We start from the raw sequence: 18,686 nt of genomic DNA on the forward strand, positions 1-18,686 counted from the left end.
GTATAGGATGCTTGCCTAGGCTTTGGGGCATGGTTGACATTGGGGAAAACAGGGTTCTTGTTCCTTTAGCAGCCATATGGCAGGCATAAATCGGTTTCTAGTTTAGAAATGCAGTTATGGGGGGGAAAGCTCACCATGAGGTTAGCCTCTCTATTTTTGGGTTATGCCATGGCTATAATGACAGTGATTTTGTGTGATGCCACACACCACACAGCAGCCATTTTGTGACCAGCACTCCAAGCACACTCTCAAAATTCAGCTGTGCCCACTGGTCAACAAAAGTTGGAGACCTCTGGCTTAGGACGTAGCTGCAGATCCACTTTGATCTGTTCCAGCCTGCTGCTTCTGACCAGGGCTTCATGTTGCTCTTATCATAGTTTTATGCATGTTGACTCAAAGTATTCAAATGAGTTTACTTCAATGTAAGCATGCATAGAAATGCTGTTGCTCTTTGCCTCCAAAAGTCCTTTATTTTCACATTGGCAGAGCAATTCCCCCCTCCCCATTCCTCTAATGCAGGCACTTCGTCGCCTAAAAAAACCCTCAGCATTTTCTCTCTGCACCCCTAAAAATGGGTCTTCCTCATCCCTAAAAAAAGCTCAGCAACTCTTTCACCTGAACCCCCCAAAAACCTCAATAACTTTGACCTAAACCCCACAAAAGGGGGTAGATCCATGCCAGTTTTTACCGGTAACTGTGAGTAGATCACAGTCACTTGGGAGTTGGCCACCCCTGCTCTAATGGATTCCTACAAGGGAGACAGTCACCCCTGTATACCACCCTAATCTTCAATATTTTGATGGAAACAAAATTATATTAATAGCATATTCATAGTTTTGTTCTGGACTAAAGATGCCAGTAAATCCACCCCTGGACTAGTTTAAATGCATGCTAAAGTGAAATCATGCTCAAAGGTCTGAGACCCCACTTCTCCAACTGAATTGCCCATTCAGGCAACCATCCACAGCCATTAACTCTCTTTTGTCAAATCCCTGATGAACATCAAGCAGCAGTTTAGATAAAAGCATATTGATGAATTCATTTACACAGCAATCAGATGCCTAAGCTCACAATACCAAATGATCATTATGACCATTTATTTTTCCACTGGCACTGTAATTCCGGTTTTCAGAATTGGGTTGGCAGACAAAACATTGCCACCATAGATTACATTTCTGCATGCACACTCCCTGTATCCATTCAGCCCAGTTTTTGGCACAGTTAGGTCCTTTTGAACTACTTATTCCCAACTCCATTGAAATTAGTAGGAAAATTCCATTTCATCTCTAGCCACAAGCATTCTTTCAATAATTTCTCATGACTGAGCAACTTCATTAAGAAATAACCCTATGGCACCCACCACAGGGTTCAGTAAATATCCCCTCAAAAATCCACAATGCTGTTTGCACTGGCGTGCCTTCTTGATGGAACGTGCCCCTTTAAACCTGCCTGTGTTTGTATGCCAGGCACTCTCCCTCTGTTCCATTCTAAACAGAGGAGAGGTGCAAAGAGTTTCTCTTTGTGAACAAGTGAGGCAGTGACTAATACACAGTGATGGGGTGCCTGTACAATTTTGTGGCCCTGCCTCTTTTTCTGCTCTTACAGATGGCACCCATTTGTGCTAGGCCATTTTTTATTATGCCACACTGACTGTTGCAGGCTAGGCTGCTGTTTTGAGCCCATGGACTGCCAGGATACATACCACTCTGTGTGGCATGTGGCAGTCCCTCAAAGCATAAGGGATGGAGGGGTAGTGTTTTGTTGTTTTTGTTTTAACCATTTACTTGTGTTTTTATTTTGTGTTCTTATTCATGCTCAATATGCAGTGTTATGCCACTGATTCTTATATAGCATGAAGCAACATGGCAGTTAGTGGCAAATTATCAAGCCTAAAATTCCTTACCATTCTTCAAGGATTTGAAGACTTGAAAATACTTTTGCCACCAGGGGGCAGAAAAACACAAAGAAGGATAGCTACAATGCATAGCTTGGAATTAGTGGGGGAAGGAATTAAGGCACACTTTCCTTTGACAGAAACATACATTGTAGATTTTTCTGTGGCTATAAATATCACAAAACTAGACCTAGGTTTGGTCATCATGCTTTTTTTACTTCTTCAGCTGTCATATCTTCAGCTGCAATCCTAAACACTACTTCTTCTTCTTCTTCTTCTTCTTCTTCTTCTTCTTCTTCTTCTTCTTCTTCTTCTTCTTCTTCTCCTTCTTCTTCCCTGACTTTTTCAAGGCAGCTGACAGACAAAAACAAGAATTGCTGAAAACAGAAAAAACAAAATTTAAAAATTAATAGAATTAAAAACTATATACATATATAAAATCCATTTAAAGGATACAAATAATTACAATAAAAACAGCATGGCACGGCACCAGCCCTTTCATTAAAAGCAGTCATTTCCCCAGAGCCTGCTGGAACAAGAAGGTTTAGCTGCCAGCAGAAGGACAATAAAGAGGGAGCCAATCTAGCTTCTCCAGGGAGGGAGTTCCAGAGTCTGGAAGCAGCCACCGAGAAGGCCCTCTCCTGTGTCCCCACCAAAAGGGACTGTGAGGGTGGCAGGACCAAGTGCCTCCCCTGAATATCTCAAAACCCGGGCAGGGTCATATGAGGGGAAACGGTTTTTCAGATAGCTTGGACCTAAGCCATGTAGGGCTTTATAGGTCATAACTAGACTCTGAATTGTACCAACTGGATAGCACAACTGGACACCTCCATTTGCCCCAGCTGCAACAAAACATGTCTCTTCCACATCGGTCTCCACAGCCACAGCCGGCGCTGCAACCATCCAACAGCTTGACCTCATCTCCAAAGGCGCACTCCTCCTTTGTCTCCTGAGACAGACAGATGCCAACTCAAAGGTCTCTTGAGTGAACGCCCAATGGACCCAATGACTTGGTCAATAAGCCCTATCACTTCATCTCTTTTACACTCCCATTGGACTCAGTTTTGAAGAATCTCCTGAAAACATTGCTCAAGATACATCTTCTAAACTTCCACAGTGTATAGACCAATGTAAATAATTAGGCCTGGGAGATTCTCTCTAAATCTCCTTTAGCATTTCCATCACATATCTGATGCTCCTTAGCCAGTTCTTGCTTCTTATGTAATAGGAGAGGAGGCATAGAAAGATGACTGGAGGACACAGCAATCTGTTTGCGAACCCATGTGCTCCAACACCAGTAAATACAAACTGAAATACAAATTTAAAGCTCGTTGTCAGATCCCAAAGTTCACAGGCATGTTGCCAGATCACAAATATATCTCACTGAGGACAGATTGGCTGAGCAGGTGCTAAAGAAAACACAAAACACAGCACATGCTGTTCCAGTATTTTTCATTCGTGGACTCGGGTCACATGATGACAAGGTGCTAGCCAATCGTATTCACTTACATAAGGCTAGCCTCCAGCCTTCTGGTAGTGAAAGATTCCCCATCCACCTGCCCACACATGCATACTTCCCTAACTTACTGAGATGCTCAGTCTATTTGATGAAGTGGGAGTTGTGAGAGAACAAGCTTTCATGACAGGAAACTAGAAATGTCAAAGAAAGGAAAGAAAGAAAGATTTAGGATGCTGTTATCACAGTAGCTATTCCTCAGCTTGAGAAACCCACCCCCTTCTTGGTTCAGCCAGGTCTGGCTGATATTTAACATTTTCTTTCCAGATTTACTCAATTTCCAGTAAACTGCACCTCCTTTAATTCCCACTTATTAGAAAGATATCTAGGAGAGTTCAAGTATTCCAAGAGAAAGGGGGGATTCTTAAGTTATAAAAACGGCATTTTTTTCTTCCTAAGGAGGGAAGAAAACCCCCAAAGGAAGATACTTTTTTGCCCCAAAGAAATCTACAGAATAGACTTTGTGTGAATATGAGCATTTAGCCATAAGACCGGTGATGTTTTCATTGCCAGATTTTTAATCGGGAGAAAGGACATGGAAGGAGAACAAGGAAGCAGCTGAGTTTTAAAAGCCGTAATAATGTGACTTCAGCAGCCCACACATAAAATGGCTAAATGTCACTTCAGGACAAAGCTTAGACAGGCAGTTTCTCAGCAATTTAGACATCCTTTTCATGGAACACCTAGTTTCAAGGCATACAAAAGGTGAGCCTGTTCTCAACCTCATCCCTGTGATTGATTTAGCCTACACAATGCACCATTCTAATTACTAGCAATAGCAACAGTGACCTAATATAATTATGTTTAACACCTCAATAATTAGTGAGCTTCTGGGGTATAGAAATAATGAATTGGAAGTGGCAGGAGGGTGAGAATCAAGGGTGGCAGTTCAAAAGGCCTGGCACATCAAATGCTTTGAAGTGGTTTTCAAGCTTTTTGCCTTCCAAGAACCCTTTACTCACTGACGTGTCTGCTTTGGAATCCCTGTCCATATGCGCTGAGCCCTTGTCTGCTGAAGAGCATTCTGGGACATGTTCTAAGGTGAACTTAAAAAGTTTGCACAAGCCAGGGCATGAACTTAGAATATATGCAAAACTCCCCACATGGTGCGCAACCGTATGGGGGAAGATCAACAGTGCGGAGCAAATGGTCTTTCATGGAAGCCAGCTCATCTTTGCTGGTTTTCTCATTGAAGAACACCAGGGTCCTCCAGAATGTAGTTTGAAAACCATCGAGTGCTAGAGAGAGAGTGAAGAGATGCCTCTGATCATGCCGTCTTTTCATAGTCAAAGCTTTCTTAAACCTTTTTCAGGCATTAAACAACTGGAGGAGAGAGGGGCAGTAAGGATAGGAACAAGACATTTCCCTCTCCATTGCTATTTCACAGCAGGGAGACTTTTGTTTCTATAGAGGTTTCTGTGGGAGGAAAAATATGAATTCCTGTGACACATGTGTGCATGGTAAATAATAAAAGAATCAGCTGAGTGCTTTGATTCAGAACGTGGGGCTGAATTCTCTCTCCAGCAGAGGAGAGCCGCACACTCAAGCAGTACAGTGAAGCATTGGCATGTAGGCTGTTAAACCTTTTGCATATTCCATTTAGTCCACTTGCAAAGCGCTCCCCTCTTTCTACCCCACTTGCAATGGACAGACCACTTACTTTTAAGTAAGCTTAAAATGTGTTACTTACCAAATGTTCCAAATGTTAGATTCATGCATTTACCCAAGCAGCAGTAAGGAGAACACAGGCAGAATACGCTTGTGTAGAAAACACAGAGAAATAGCTTCAAACACATGCTCTAAGCTTGGAGCAAAGCTTAGACACATCTTCCTTGGTCAGATACATGGTGAGATGAGAAACAGGAGGAATAAGAAAATTTCACTTCCTCATCAGAGAAGAGATGGCATGGCCTACCTGAGTCCAGGAACACAGTTCTATGATCTTAATTCCTTCATGCACTCACTAATGTTCATGCATAGTTATGTTTGGGTGCAATTTCCTGTATCCCCTTGCATAATTAGGGTTCTGTAATGTGCAAGAAGACTCCAGGAATACAAAAAGCTAGCGCTTGCAGACTCCAGGCAGCTGAGCTAGTGTTTAAGAGGGCTTTAAACTGCTTTTCAACATCTATACCAGACATAGGCAAACTCGGCCATCCAGATGTTTTGGGACTACAATTCCCATCATCCCTGACCACTGGTCCTCTTAGCTAGGGATCATGGGAGTTGTAGTCCCAAAACATCTGGATGGCTGAGTTTGCCTATGCCTGATCTATACTCCCCATATGAGTATGCTATCTGCTATCAAGGAGCACATGAGTATTATCTTTCCCCTGCGTATTATCCTCTCCCCTAGTCAGGACACAACCTATCATGAGTTGGAATCATCCTGTCAATCCCTGACTCATCTGCTTGGAATTCTGATCCCTGTTTCCTGTTTAAGAAAGTGATGGTTGTTTCTTAAGTTCCACACCAGGGTCTGAACCTATGGGAAACACACCCTCCAATACTGAGACCTGGAATAGATGAATATGTGACTTAGATCATTCCATTTACAAAAGCAATGCCCTACGTTCAGAGGCAGTATTCCCCTCTGTTATGTACTGAAGTTCTTACCCTGGGCCAGCTGGGGGCTACTGTTATGCAAATGAAGGATCGAAAGTGACGTTCAGTTATTGGATAGTTTTAGAAAGTTGCTACAGTAACATTGTACTGGAGCTCTATATAAGCAGGCTGACTGAACCCTTCAGCTCAGTTCTGTTCTGGCCTCTGAATAAACAAGAGCTGTTGAAGAATCACTGTGTCATCTGATATGTTCACCCACAACTTAACACCCTCAATGCCAGTTGATGGAAATCACAAGTGGGGAAAGTTCTGTTGCATTTAAGTTCTGCTTGCCAGAAACATCTGGTTGGCCATTGTGCGAACAGGACGATAGTCTAGATGGAACTTTGGCCTGAGCCAGCAGGGCACTTCTCATATTCTTATATTTTTACTCTCCTACCCTGCTGAGAGTTAAAACAAAACTGGCTGATTGAAAAGCAGTGACCTACAATTGACATGGACCGGATTTTAATTTTACTTAACAGACACCCCTACATAACAGATAGTAAGAAAGGACAGTTGTTTTCAAAAGCCAAAGAATACACGTTTTTACCTCTATGTCAACACTAATCATCCTTTTGTTTATAGAGTCACAACAGGTTCCATTTTGCGTCTGGAAATAGTATATTCCAGTAGGAAACCACGTTGTGATAATCGCTGCACCAAGGGCAAGATCTCGGAATGTATGCATCTGAAATAATAGTATTAATGACTCATTGGCATCCAGCATTTTGATGTACAAAGAAAGCAACAGGATATTCTACCCCCAAAGGTTGCCCTCCCTCCCGAAGCATCATTCCAGCCAATAAATGAATACATCTGCCCCATAGTTTTCCTCTGTCTTTAATATGGGTCTATAATAGTACTGATTAGAAGAGCTCTCACAATGTGAAGCAAATGTATGAAAAGGTAACGTACAAAAGCAACATTCAAAAATCCAAAGCCTTGTGAAAGGTCAATATTAAAATATAAGGGATGTTGTGAAAATCTGGCCCGTTCCATGGAGTTCAATGCACCTTTAGATATTTTGAAATAAAGGGGTAATCAGAACATTTTAAAAATTATAATCGGTACCATTTTTCCCCTGGGGGTACTCAAGGGCACGCGGTACCGGCACCTTTCCTCCTCAAATTGTTAAAAGTGTGGAACTTACTGTAACAACTTCATGATGAGCACTAGCACATTTTTTTTCTAAAAGAAAAAAGAAAAAAAGCACTGATTATAATGAGCTTCAAAAAGGAATGAATATTAAAAACTGACCATTAAAGGTTACCTAAGAAAACTGAGGGACGCAGGTGGCGCTGTGGGTTAAAGCCTCAGCGCCTAGGACTTGCCGATCGAAAGGTCGGTGGTTCGAATCCCTGCGGCGGGGTGCGCTCCCGCTGCTCGGTCCCAGCGCCTGCCAACCTAGCAGTTCGAAAGCACCTCCGGGTGCAAGTAGATCAATAGGGACCGCTTACCAGCGGGAAGGTAAACGGCGTTTCCGTGTGCGGCTCTGGCTCGCCAGATGCAGCTTTGTCACGCTGGCCACGTGACCCAGAAGTGTCTCCGGACAGCGCTGGCCCCTGGCCTCTTGAGTGAGATGGGCGCACAACCCCAGAGTCTGTCAAGACTGGCCCGTACGGGCAGGGGTACCTTTACCTTTACCTTTAAGAAAACTGAAGGAAGGAAATGTCCGTTTACTTGGAACAAGTTTTGTTCAAACATTTTGATATCATAGCACTTGTGGGCCAGTGTAGATATTATGTGGGAATGCATAGCCAATGGGGGCAGGGGGGGTCGTTTGCACTGGCTACTGGTTTCGAATTAAACAAGTCTTCTCCAGCAGTCCATTCAAGAGGCAGCTAGGATTGTCCTCAGCATCACTTGATCCTCTTGCTCTCATGTTGAAAAGATATCTATCCATATTCTGCAAAAAGAGAGAGAAATATTTTGGTACTATACCATACCATACCCTCCAACATTTATCCAATGAAAATAGGGACATACCATTCCATAATGGAAATTTTACTATTTATACCCCACACATCTTACTGGGTTGCCCCAGTCACTCTGGGCAGCTTCCACCATATATAAAAACATAATAAAACATTAAACATTAAAACAAATTCCCTATACAGTGGTACCTCGGGTTAAGAACTTAATTCGTTCTGGAGGTCTGTTTGTAACCTGAAACTGTACTTAACCCGAAGCACCACTTTAACTAATGGGGCCTCCTGCTGCTGCTGCGCTGCCGGAGCACGATTTCTGTTCTCATCCTGAAGCAAAGTTCTTAACCCGAAGTAATATTTCTGGGTTAGCAGAGTCAGTAACCTGAAGCAGATGTAACCTGAACCGTATGTAACCCAAGGTACCACTGTACAGTATTGTCTTCAGATGGCTCAGGGGTCAGATAATTCCATGCCCTCCAACATTCCTCCAATGAAAATAGGGACATCCTAAGGAAAAGTGGGACATTCTGGGATCAAATCAGAAACCGGGAGGGCGTCTCTAAATCAGGGACGTTCCTGGAAAATAGGGACACTTGGAAGGTCTGCTATACTGAAATATTTAAAAGTTTCTTTGATTGTCCTTGAATCTTCCCAGCACACTTGCCATCCGCTCCTGCCACACCGGTATGGCGCGCCACAACCTTTGAGAACCACTGTTATACAGCATGCATGCAATAATCTCCTGACAGATTTGTTTTTTTAATGAAAGGAGTCTGCAAGCTTGAATGAGAGAATGTTAATGGGGAAGAGTTGCTTAACCCTTTCCCCTCCAGCCATTTTGCTGCTCAGAATTCTGCCCCCACCCCAAGTTACTTTTCCATGGTTGGGGTTGGGGGATCTCATTCTGTAGGTGGAAAGGCATCTTGGAGCAAGAAAATGGCAAACCCACCCATACAGGTATATCTAGTAGAGACGGTTGTCTCCTCAAAAGGTGGGCGAAGTCCTGACAGGAAAATAGGACGTGAAGATCAAAAGCTTCTAGGACTTCCTTGTTACATATGAATTTGCAGAAACTGCTCCAAGCAAGAGAACAATGTTGGAATAAAGTTTCCCTTGATGCTTAAGACATTAAAGGTTACTATATATCAGCCGCAGGGCAGAGTGATCCATAACAAAGCATGCAATTTTCAGATGGGCTGGGCTGAAGAAGATAAAACAGCAATGTCATAGAAAGCAAAAACATTACATAATAGGATTTTAGAATCATAAAATCGTAGAGTGAGAAACATGGGCGTAGCTAGGGGGGCCCGGGAGGGGCAGCTGCCCCCGCTAAATCAATAAAAATCAATGAAAATACATAGTAAACTGAGGTTCTTTCACCCCTATCAAAAGGGGGATACCAAGGATAATCTAGTCCAAGCCCCTACAATGAAGGAATCTCAACTAAAGCATCCATGACGGACGGCCATCCAAACATAGCTTAAAAACCTCCAAGGAAGGAGAGTCCACCACCTCCTGAGGGAGTCTGTTCCACTGTCGAACAGCTCTTAACCATCTGAGAGGTCTTACTGATTTTTAGTTGGCATGTCTTTTGTTGTAACTTGAAGCCAATGGTTTAGTTCCTACCCTTTAGAGCAGGAGAAAACAAGTCCAGTCCATTTTCCATGTGACAAACCTTTAGATATTTGAATTATATATAATAATTGAATGGCTATCATATCTCCTCTCAGTCTCCTCATTGCCCTCCTCTGTACACATTCCAGCTTGTGAATATCCTTCTTAAATTGTGGTGCCTAGAACTGGACACAGTACTTCAGGTGTGGTGGCCCCCCGGCTTCTACTCAAGAAGACCCAAGAGCCACCAGCTACCACTGTTAGGTACAGTGTTGCTTTATTTTCAGGTTCCCCCTCTCAAGTTCCCCCTCTGTGTCCCTAAACATTCAAGGGTGTAGCTCAGGGGCTGCCTTCCCACAAATAATTCTGGGCACTCAGGTTTAACCCTTGCAGAGTTTCAGTTGCCAGCAACCCTTTACAAACTATAGTGCCCAGAATTATTTGAAGGGGGAAATACGCTTCAAATGTCTTTTAAGGGGTTAGTGTGTATATGCAGCCACTCTTTGCTCTTTCTGCTCAGTTCCTGTTTGCCCTGGCTCCTATTCTCCTATATGGAACACACCATCTTAAACATGCCAACATTTCATGGGATGCCAGGATTGGACACCCACCTTCTATTCCACTCCGACCAGGTGTGTGCTTGTGCAAAGAACATCTCACTGTGAGTGAGTGTAACAGCAGCTGATGTAGGTGCCTTTCCCGCACTGATGGTGGTGGTGAAGGAGGGATGTCCATATCTTGTGGTGGTCCTGTCAGCCATTTTGTGCCATACGGTGCCCCTGCACCAGCCACATTTGTGTTACGCCATGCCCCCCGGTAGCTATTTTGTGATTCATCTCACAGATGAATGTGCAAAAAGGAGGGAGGTTGGTGGCATTAAAAAAAAAAGAGAGGAAAGCCTTGATGTATAGTTGCTGACACCTTTGAAATAAACCATCCCATCTACTTTCTAACTGGCATTTTAGTCAAGTCCGGTTCTGACTGGAGGAAGAGTTTGCCAACAGTTTGAGATAATGCTTTTGTTCTGTACTCAATGCCCTTTTTCGGAGCCACCAAAAGTTGTTCCTGGCTGTTTTGTTGCAACTTGCAGCCTGGAAGCCTGTGTCCATGTCATGCTAATAATTGAAGTCAGCAAGAGAAAAAATATTGCAGGGTGTGGCTGCTAACTGTCTGGCTCAAAAAGTGCACCCAGTCCATGGAGATCTAAGCAGCATCCACACTATGGTAAGATATACTGTTCCTTAGGTCAACAGCAGGCCACAGGCACTGATTGTTTTTTGTAAATGTTTCATGCTTAAAACCTAAGGTATTTAGAAATGTTAAATAACCCTGGCTTCCGCTGTTACCTGTATAGTTTTCCCTCTGAGAAAAATTTGGGAGGGATCAATACCAAAAGTACGACACACATGGACACTGAATTTTCACCCTGCTGAATATGAGGCCAGTCCCACCATTAGGCAGAGTTGGATGGCTGCTTCAGGCAGCAGAAGCTGCTTGGAACAGAGTGGCAGCAAGTTTTTGGAGGGCAGCATGGCCAACATTCAGAGATGATAGGAGTTGTAGTCCACCAGGTTCCCTGTCCCCAGTGTATAGGATTGCAACCATGGTTATATAAGGGATCAGACCCATGCTATTATCTTTTCATAACAACCTATGGTTTGATGTTAATTGACTTTCTAATACAAAGACTTGGATAATTTAATTGTCTCCGGAAGCTTGATAGCACTTCAACTAGGTCTGTATTTTGGGATGGAAGAGAACTGCATCCAGAATCTAGGAACGCAAGTTCTATAAGTCCTGACAAACTGTTCCTTCTTTTCTTAGTGCCAGGAACTCTGTTTATATCTTAGAACACAATCTGCGCCAGTTCCTTCTGCCCACGAACCAGTGAGGGTGGGGAAAACAGACGATAATTGAAGAGAAAGGCAACACAAGCTCAGTGTGCATTATCAAAACCAACAACTTAAAGCAGCGAGAGACCCTCACTGTTAGAGGTGGCTCCATTCCTATTTATATAACAGCCGATTCCATGGAGCTATGGCTCAGATATTTATCCACATTGCCACATGCAGATTGTTTTGTATTGCTCCCTTTCCAAGAAAAGAGAACAAATGCTTAATATTGGAGCTTGAAAGGCCTAGCATGAAACCAATAGCAAAGTAATGAAACAGAGTGTTCCAAATACTTTCATGGAATCACAGTGTAGAAAAGCGACAATTCTGCGGATGCTTCCGGAGAGCAATTTGCATTATATGCTGCAGATGGAATTGCTCACATCTGTTCTGACTTGGATGCCATGGGCTTTTATTTTATGTATTTATTTATATTTTATTTTATGAATTTAAATTCTTCTCCAAGGAGCTCAAAGTGGTGTACATGGTTCTCTCTCTCCTCATTTAATCACAACGACCCTGCGAGGTAAGTTTAGACTGAGAGCAGTGACTGGCCCAAGGTTACCCCATGAGCTTCATGGCCAAATGGGGATTCAAACCTTGGCCTCCCAGGTGCTACTCCGGCAGTTTAACTACTACACCACACAGGACATGGGTAGGCAAACTAGGGGCCAGATCCGGCCCAATCGCCTTCTAAATCCAGCCCGTGGATGGTCCAGGAATCAGCATGTGTTTACATGAGTAGAATGTGTGCTTCTATTTAAAATGCATCTCTGAGTTATTTGTGGGGCACAGAAATTCATTCATATTTTCCAAAAAAAATATTATCCGGCCCCCAACAAGGTCTGAGGGACAGTGGACTGGCCCCCTGCTGAAAAGGTCTGCTGACCCCTGACACAGGATCTTTAACATAGCAGGATAGAGATGCTCTTTTGGACATGTTTCAGCTTGTGCAAGCTGGTGTTGTAGACAGTGTTTTTTTCCCCTTTAAAAATGTTTAGAGGGTAATGCTCTCTTTGACTCAAGAAAATCACCATTTTATAGTACAAATTGGGGAAAATAAATACAGTAAATGGACAAACGTACAAAGGAACGTGTATTACCTCATATTATACACCTGACACCTGACAGTAACTTCCACATTGGCATGAGGTTGTGTGCACTAACATCCACATTTCACACTGCTTCACACATTAAACGCTCGCTTCCATCTAAGACTCAGGAAACATTGTGACAGGAAATGAGGCTGCCATTGTGGGTAGAAATGAAACTGATGATTCACTGTGCTAGAGAAGTAACAAAATTTTTAATTTTTTAAGTTTCTTCTTCCATTAGATTCACAAAATGTTTAGGGGTATGCGTACCCCTGTGTACCCCCCCAAAAAAAGCACTGGTTGTAGACAAGCTTCTTAAAGGCTTGGGACCTTTCAACTGTTTTTGAAATCCTTGCACTTTCTGGTTATTAAAATCTGCTTGGCCTGAGCTTACTAAGAGAGGCAAAGGTTAAATCCCCACAGAAGAAATTCAAATGTGGACTCTTTCATTTTGTATAAGTCTCACCCAGCATATCACATGCCGTCCTTGAGGAAGGTCTTGGGAAATGTATGGGTATCATCCATGTGGTCTTGGATGTTGTGAAAAATTTGGATTTAATATTGGTCTCTCTGGTAGGCAGTATTAAATAAAATTGGGCAATATTAAAAAGAGGGAGAGAGCGGGGGGGGGGGGAGAGAGAGAGAGAGAGAGAGAGACTATTTTAAATGCCTGTTGGTTTGAAAGAACTGTTAAATAGTACATTTGTAAATTTGTACTGTTCCTCTAAGGAATTAACAGAGAGCCAACAAAAGGCAGTGTGATGCTTAGCAGGGACTCTTGACAGAGGTTTTAAAATGAAGAAATCTACAGTTAGAGCAGCTGCCCCCCCTCCAATAACGGAGAAGCCAAATGCAGCTTAAGTAATGGCTCCTTTGCAACCCCAATAAGCAATTCCAGGTCCCTTGTCAATTGGTCGAGCAAGAATGGCTTTCTTGTCAATCTCAGACTGGAGAGAAGTATCATTCTCACCCACCTAACTCAAAGCTAAGCTGTATGCCAGGCCAGCCTCGACCCTAGAGAAATTGAAGAGGGGGGAAAAAGAAAACACACGGAAGCAAATTGAAGTAAACAGATCAAGCCCCTAATAAACCCCTATTTTAAGGTTCATGCAAGTCAGAATCTAGACTAAATCTGGAGGAGAAAGGCTCCATTCATCTTGGGTCTATTTTACAGAGGACCTTCCTTGTGTAGGAAATCCAAGAAAAACTTGGAAAAAGAATTCTAACTCTGCTAATATATCTGAGCAAAGACTTCGCCTCTGTGAAACACAAAACAAGGAGGACCTTGTAAGAGACACCCCCCGCTAGCACCCCGAATATAGGAATTAACTGTGTCTGATTAAGAAATAAAGAAAAAGAAAGCCAATGTAAGAAGAGGGCTATACTCGCTTGGTGTATAGGAAGGACTCACATCTTTCTCCACAAGGACCACTATGGTTTAGCATGGGTTGCCATATTGTAGAGATCTCAGAATTGCACATAAAAAGTTCCAGGTATAATAATAATAATAATAATAATAATAATAATAATAATAATAATAATATCCTGCCCATCTAACTGGGTTGCACCAGCCACTCTGGGCAGCTTCCAACGTATAAGCACAATAAAACATCAAACATCTCTTGCAGGACAGACCTAGGAAGATTCTCTTCCATCTTTGGCCGCAGCAAAAGCAGATGTGCTGCTCCCCTACAAACAGCTGTCCTAGGGAGCCACTGAAAGCTTTCTAAGGGAATTGCCAGCTTTCAGCAAACTTTGGTGGACTGGATCATCAAATTTTCACAGCAGGGCTGAACTCCATGAAACACCGAGGTTTCAATGAAAGCTTTGAGCTCTCTTTATTTGTATATCCTTCTTAGCCATAAACACAACTGGATTGTGGCTGTAAATTAATAATATAATATAATATAATATAATATAATATAATATAATATAATATAATATAATATAATATAATATAATAATATAATAATAATATAATAATATAATATAATATAATATAATATAATATAATATAATATAAATTACTTATACCCCACCCATCAGGCCAGGCCTCCTCAGCCACTCTGGGCAGCTTCCAACAGGATTTTAAAAAACACAATAAAAGATCAAACTTCAAAAACTTCCCTAAACAGGGCTGCCTTCAGATGTCTTCTAAAAGTCAGATAGTTTATTTCCTTGACATCTGATGGGAGGGTGTTCCACAGGGCGGGTGCCACTACTGAGAAGGCCCTCTGCCTGGTTCCCTGTAACCTCACTTCTCGCAGGGAGGGAACCACCAGAAGGTCCTCAGAGCTCGACCTCAGTGTCCAGGCAGAAACCACTGCCTCCCCAGGTAGGGCAGGGAATGTCTCCTATGAAACCCTCAAGAGTCACTGCTGATCAGTTTGGACAGCATTGTGCTGGATGGACCAATAATTTGACTCAACGTAAGGCCCCTTCCTATATTCCTGTGATGTTTTATAGTCTTTGTTTTATGTCTTTATTTGTATAGTGTGAGACAGTGTTTCAGAGACAGTGTCACTGCAAGGAAAAGTACTTGTAACAAAAGCATTTTCTCCCTTGACTCACAGATCACAAATCATTGTTTAAAATGAACAAACATACAGTACTCAAACAATTAATCTGTCATACTCTGATCAAGCCCAAGAAGAACATGTAATCAAGTATTAAAACAAAGTTTGCAGTCATTTGCATGCCGCGAATAAAATAAAGTAAGAAAGTATTATGTTTGAAGGGCAAAAAAGTGGGGCTGTAGCTTTAGGATTTCATTCAGCTTGGGCTCTTATGGTCCAGGGCTACTGTCTTCTTGGTAATTTACTTCATTTTCTCAAAACCTCAGCATCCCCATCTGATGGCTTCACCCCCGGCAGTCCAAGGAACTTCAGTGAGCATATTGAGGAGAGGTCACTGCTCTCGACCACATCAAACTCATGCCCCTGCTAGAGTCCTATCTGAAGCCAGGTCCTACAAAGATGCAGGAAATGAATCCCACTGCAACAAAGAAAAGATGGCGGAGGCACCTTTTCCAGTCTGAGGGCCACGTGGCCCACTGGGCAACCTGCTAAGAGGCACATGCCCGTGGCGGGTGGGGCCAGAGGTGAAAGTGGGTGGAGCAACCCATGTTAGCTTTGTGCACTAGCCTTGTCTCTATACACACATACTCCTCCTCTCTGTTCTCCATCTGGGTGAGCAAGAGGCATTATTAGAGTTCAAGAACACACTCCAGCCCAGCAAAAAATCTTGGGCTGTGAAGCAGGGCAAGTGAGATGCTTATAACCTTGGGAGTGTTCTGAGGATCACTTAAGCCTGGAGGGGCCATATTTGGTATGGACCCTGAGGTTCCCCACCTTGTCGTAAAGTCATTGCCTGTACTGTATGAAATTCATGTCTCGAAAGAGAAATGCACACCCGTGGGGCTGTCAAGCAGTCGCTCCAGAAAGTCTCCAGAGAGCAGCATAGCTGTTGCGGCATCCCTTCTGGCACAATACCATGGCCTGTTGCACAACGGCCTGCCCTGCAGTTCGCAAGAGTGCAGGTGTCTGCCAGGAACTGTAAGTTAACAACCCCACAGAGGAACGGTTAGGACCACCCCTGTCACTACTACTTAGGCATGAGAGGGAGCTTGTGGTCTGCCTGAAACAGGGCATGGGATGGATCCTGTACCATCTCACAGCCTGTATAGAGGAAGGAGCATCAAGCTATAGCCAGCACCTGGGGCACATAGTGCCTGAATCTGGATGCCCAACAGGTGAGGGCATGATAAAGTGAAGAGCGAGAAATGTAGGATACAACTTTTGCTGCGTTTTGTCCATTCTGGTGGCATATCTGGTGTGTCCCCCCCCCCTGTCTCTTTTGTCTGGCATGTCCCAGGTTCACTGGCATAGCAGAGCTTCTCCCAAATCTTACAGTTCTTCCACCAATGGAACTCAAATATCGGATTGTGTCCTATGCCACCTAAAGAACCATGAAAGCCCAATTCACTTACAAGCTTGGCCACAGGTTATACAGAATGAAGCTCCTTTTATTTTCCTTGTACAGCAAACTCCTCTCGCAAGAAATGAATAAATAAACAAACTATTAGGCATCCGTTAGCTGACATGAACATACAAACATTTTAATCCTTTAAAAAAAGAAAGAATGAACGAAATAGTTTAAAAGAAAAAGGAGTTGGTAAAAAGTTACGTGGGTCGATGACAGAACGGGGCTGGGATTACGAGTCTGTAAGACGATTCTTTGTGGAGTTTCAACAACGACATTTTGTCTTTGTCCAGAAAAAAACCCTCAAAGCTAATGTGGCTTTATGCCACAGAGTATATTTTGCAACTCTGTGTGCTTCATGCCAGGAGTGACTCTAGACTGGAAACCACATGGCAGTCTCCAAGAATGAAGCTCTTTTTTGCAGGTAACTTTTAAAAATATTTCACATATAAACAATGAAATTCAGAAACATGCAGGGAACAACCCGCTTGCCCTGCACGCACAGCCCTGGTGTGCACAGGCTCTCAAAAAAGGTGACTTCCCTCATTCCTCAGCTTATGCCTGAAGGCACAGAGAGGAAGGCCTGGGTGGAAATGCAGGATATGGGTACAAGTCTATCATCCCCACTAATATACCTTATGCTGCCTGTGTGCAGGCAGTGGGAGAGGGAAAGGTGGACCCTTAGGTAGATCTTCCACATGCGGGCATGACAACGGCATCATCGCGAAATGACTGTGTGCCCATTGTATTCATGATGCACAACAAAAATGATCACAAAACGCAGAATACAGTAAGCCTGCAACGTATGCACATTTAGATTGTGCACATTCAGCTTTACATGCTTGGCAATTAAAATGAAATGAAATGATTAGAATAGAATAAAATAGAATAGAATAGTGGAAACGAGAGGGGGGGATCCAGGGGGGAGGGGAAAGCCTTGGCAATCCCACCCTAATGTGCTTTGACTATACATGATTTTGGCTTTAAGCTTGATCCCCATGCAAATTGCAGGCTTAATGTATTTTCTTATAATACTAAGCACTTTCTTATACTACAGGGCCATGGGTTGCTGCAGCAGGAAAGCTGGAACAGCAGGGCCCATTGAGATCCACAGCCATTGGGCCCCTCCCTCCCTTTCAAGGTGGTCATTCTAAGAACAATTTTGACTGTGTACACATTACTGTATTAAAACTCAGTGAGGCCACTCCCCCCGCCCAATATATTTGCACATCATTGTACGAAACAGGACAGTTGGATGTGCTTTTGAAAAAAAATGCCATCTATTTACACCAGCTGGTGGACTGGGAGTGTGGATGTCTTCAGGTGGCTTACATTTTCAAATCGTTTCAAAGGTGTTTGAGGGAAAACACAATATTTTTCAAGAAACTGCAGGACAGATGTGAATTTTGGCCAGCGTGTTTATATGACTTCCCAAACTGGTGGTGAGAATACACTGAACTGGAGGCAGAACAAATGGGAGTGTGTCCACAGCCTCTGTAACCTGAGGAACTGGTACGTGAGTTTGTTTGTTTTCCTTCTCTATCCATTTTACCTTTTGTGCTATGCCTTTCAGATTTTAAGCCTGTAAGCAGGAAGTTTTTAATCTATGTATGGCATTTAGAATATCTTAGATGCTTCATAAATTATACTACTACTACTAATAATAATAATAAATGGGTGGGGAGGCAATTCAAATGGATTTCCTCCATTTCATAGCTTCTGGGGTTATCCTGATGGATCCCTGCCTGTGCAAATGATGTTGCACGATTCCAGGAAATGAAACTATGTAAGCTGGATCCCTTCAGTTGCCTTTGTGTGTCAGCAGACTCCAGAGGAATCCATCCAAAAACAACCTGATGTAAGAAAATATTACACTGGAAAGAGTCCAGTCTAAAAACAATGCTCATCTGTGTTGTACTATTAGGACAGCATTATACCCTGTGATTTTTTAAAAGTTGACATTCAGATTCTGAGGCTGAAATTCGAGGTCAACGTCAAGAGGTTAACGTTTTGTGAATAATTTCATCTTCGCTAAAAATGTATCGTGAGAGCTGATCAGAGACAACAAGTAATGCAGAGTTGGAAAGGGGCTAATTTGTGTATCATCTATACTGGTCTTCCCAAGTGCTATCAAAGAAATAATTTTATTCCTAAATGGAA

At 42.9% G+C, this 18,686-nt stretch overlaps 1 long non-coding RNA gene across 1 annotated transcript; it reads right to left on the reverse strand.

The window, feature by feature from the left end:
- Nucleotides 1–552: 552 nt before the first annotated feature.
- LOC309370873 lies at nucleotides 553–12,427 on the reverse strand. The gene is made up of 4 exons (XR_014168711.1): nucleotides 9,085–12,427; nucleotides 5,101–5,168; nucleotides 3,482–3,544; nucleotides 553–2,271 (listed from the first exon to the last, which is right to left on the reverse strand). It is a non-coding gene; the product is annotated as an uncharacterized lncRNA (long non-coding RNA).
- Nucleotides 12,428–18,686: the final 6,259 nt, after the last annotated feature.

The sequence above is a fragment of the Podarcis melisellensis genome (genome assembly GCF_964234715.1).
Source record: "Podarcis melisellensis genome assembly, chromosome: 5".
NCBI classification, from domain to species: domain Eukaryota; kingdom Metazoa; phylum Chordata; class Lepidosauria; order Squamata; family Lacertidae; genus Podarcis; species Podarcis melisellensis.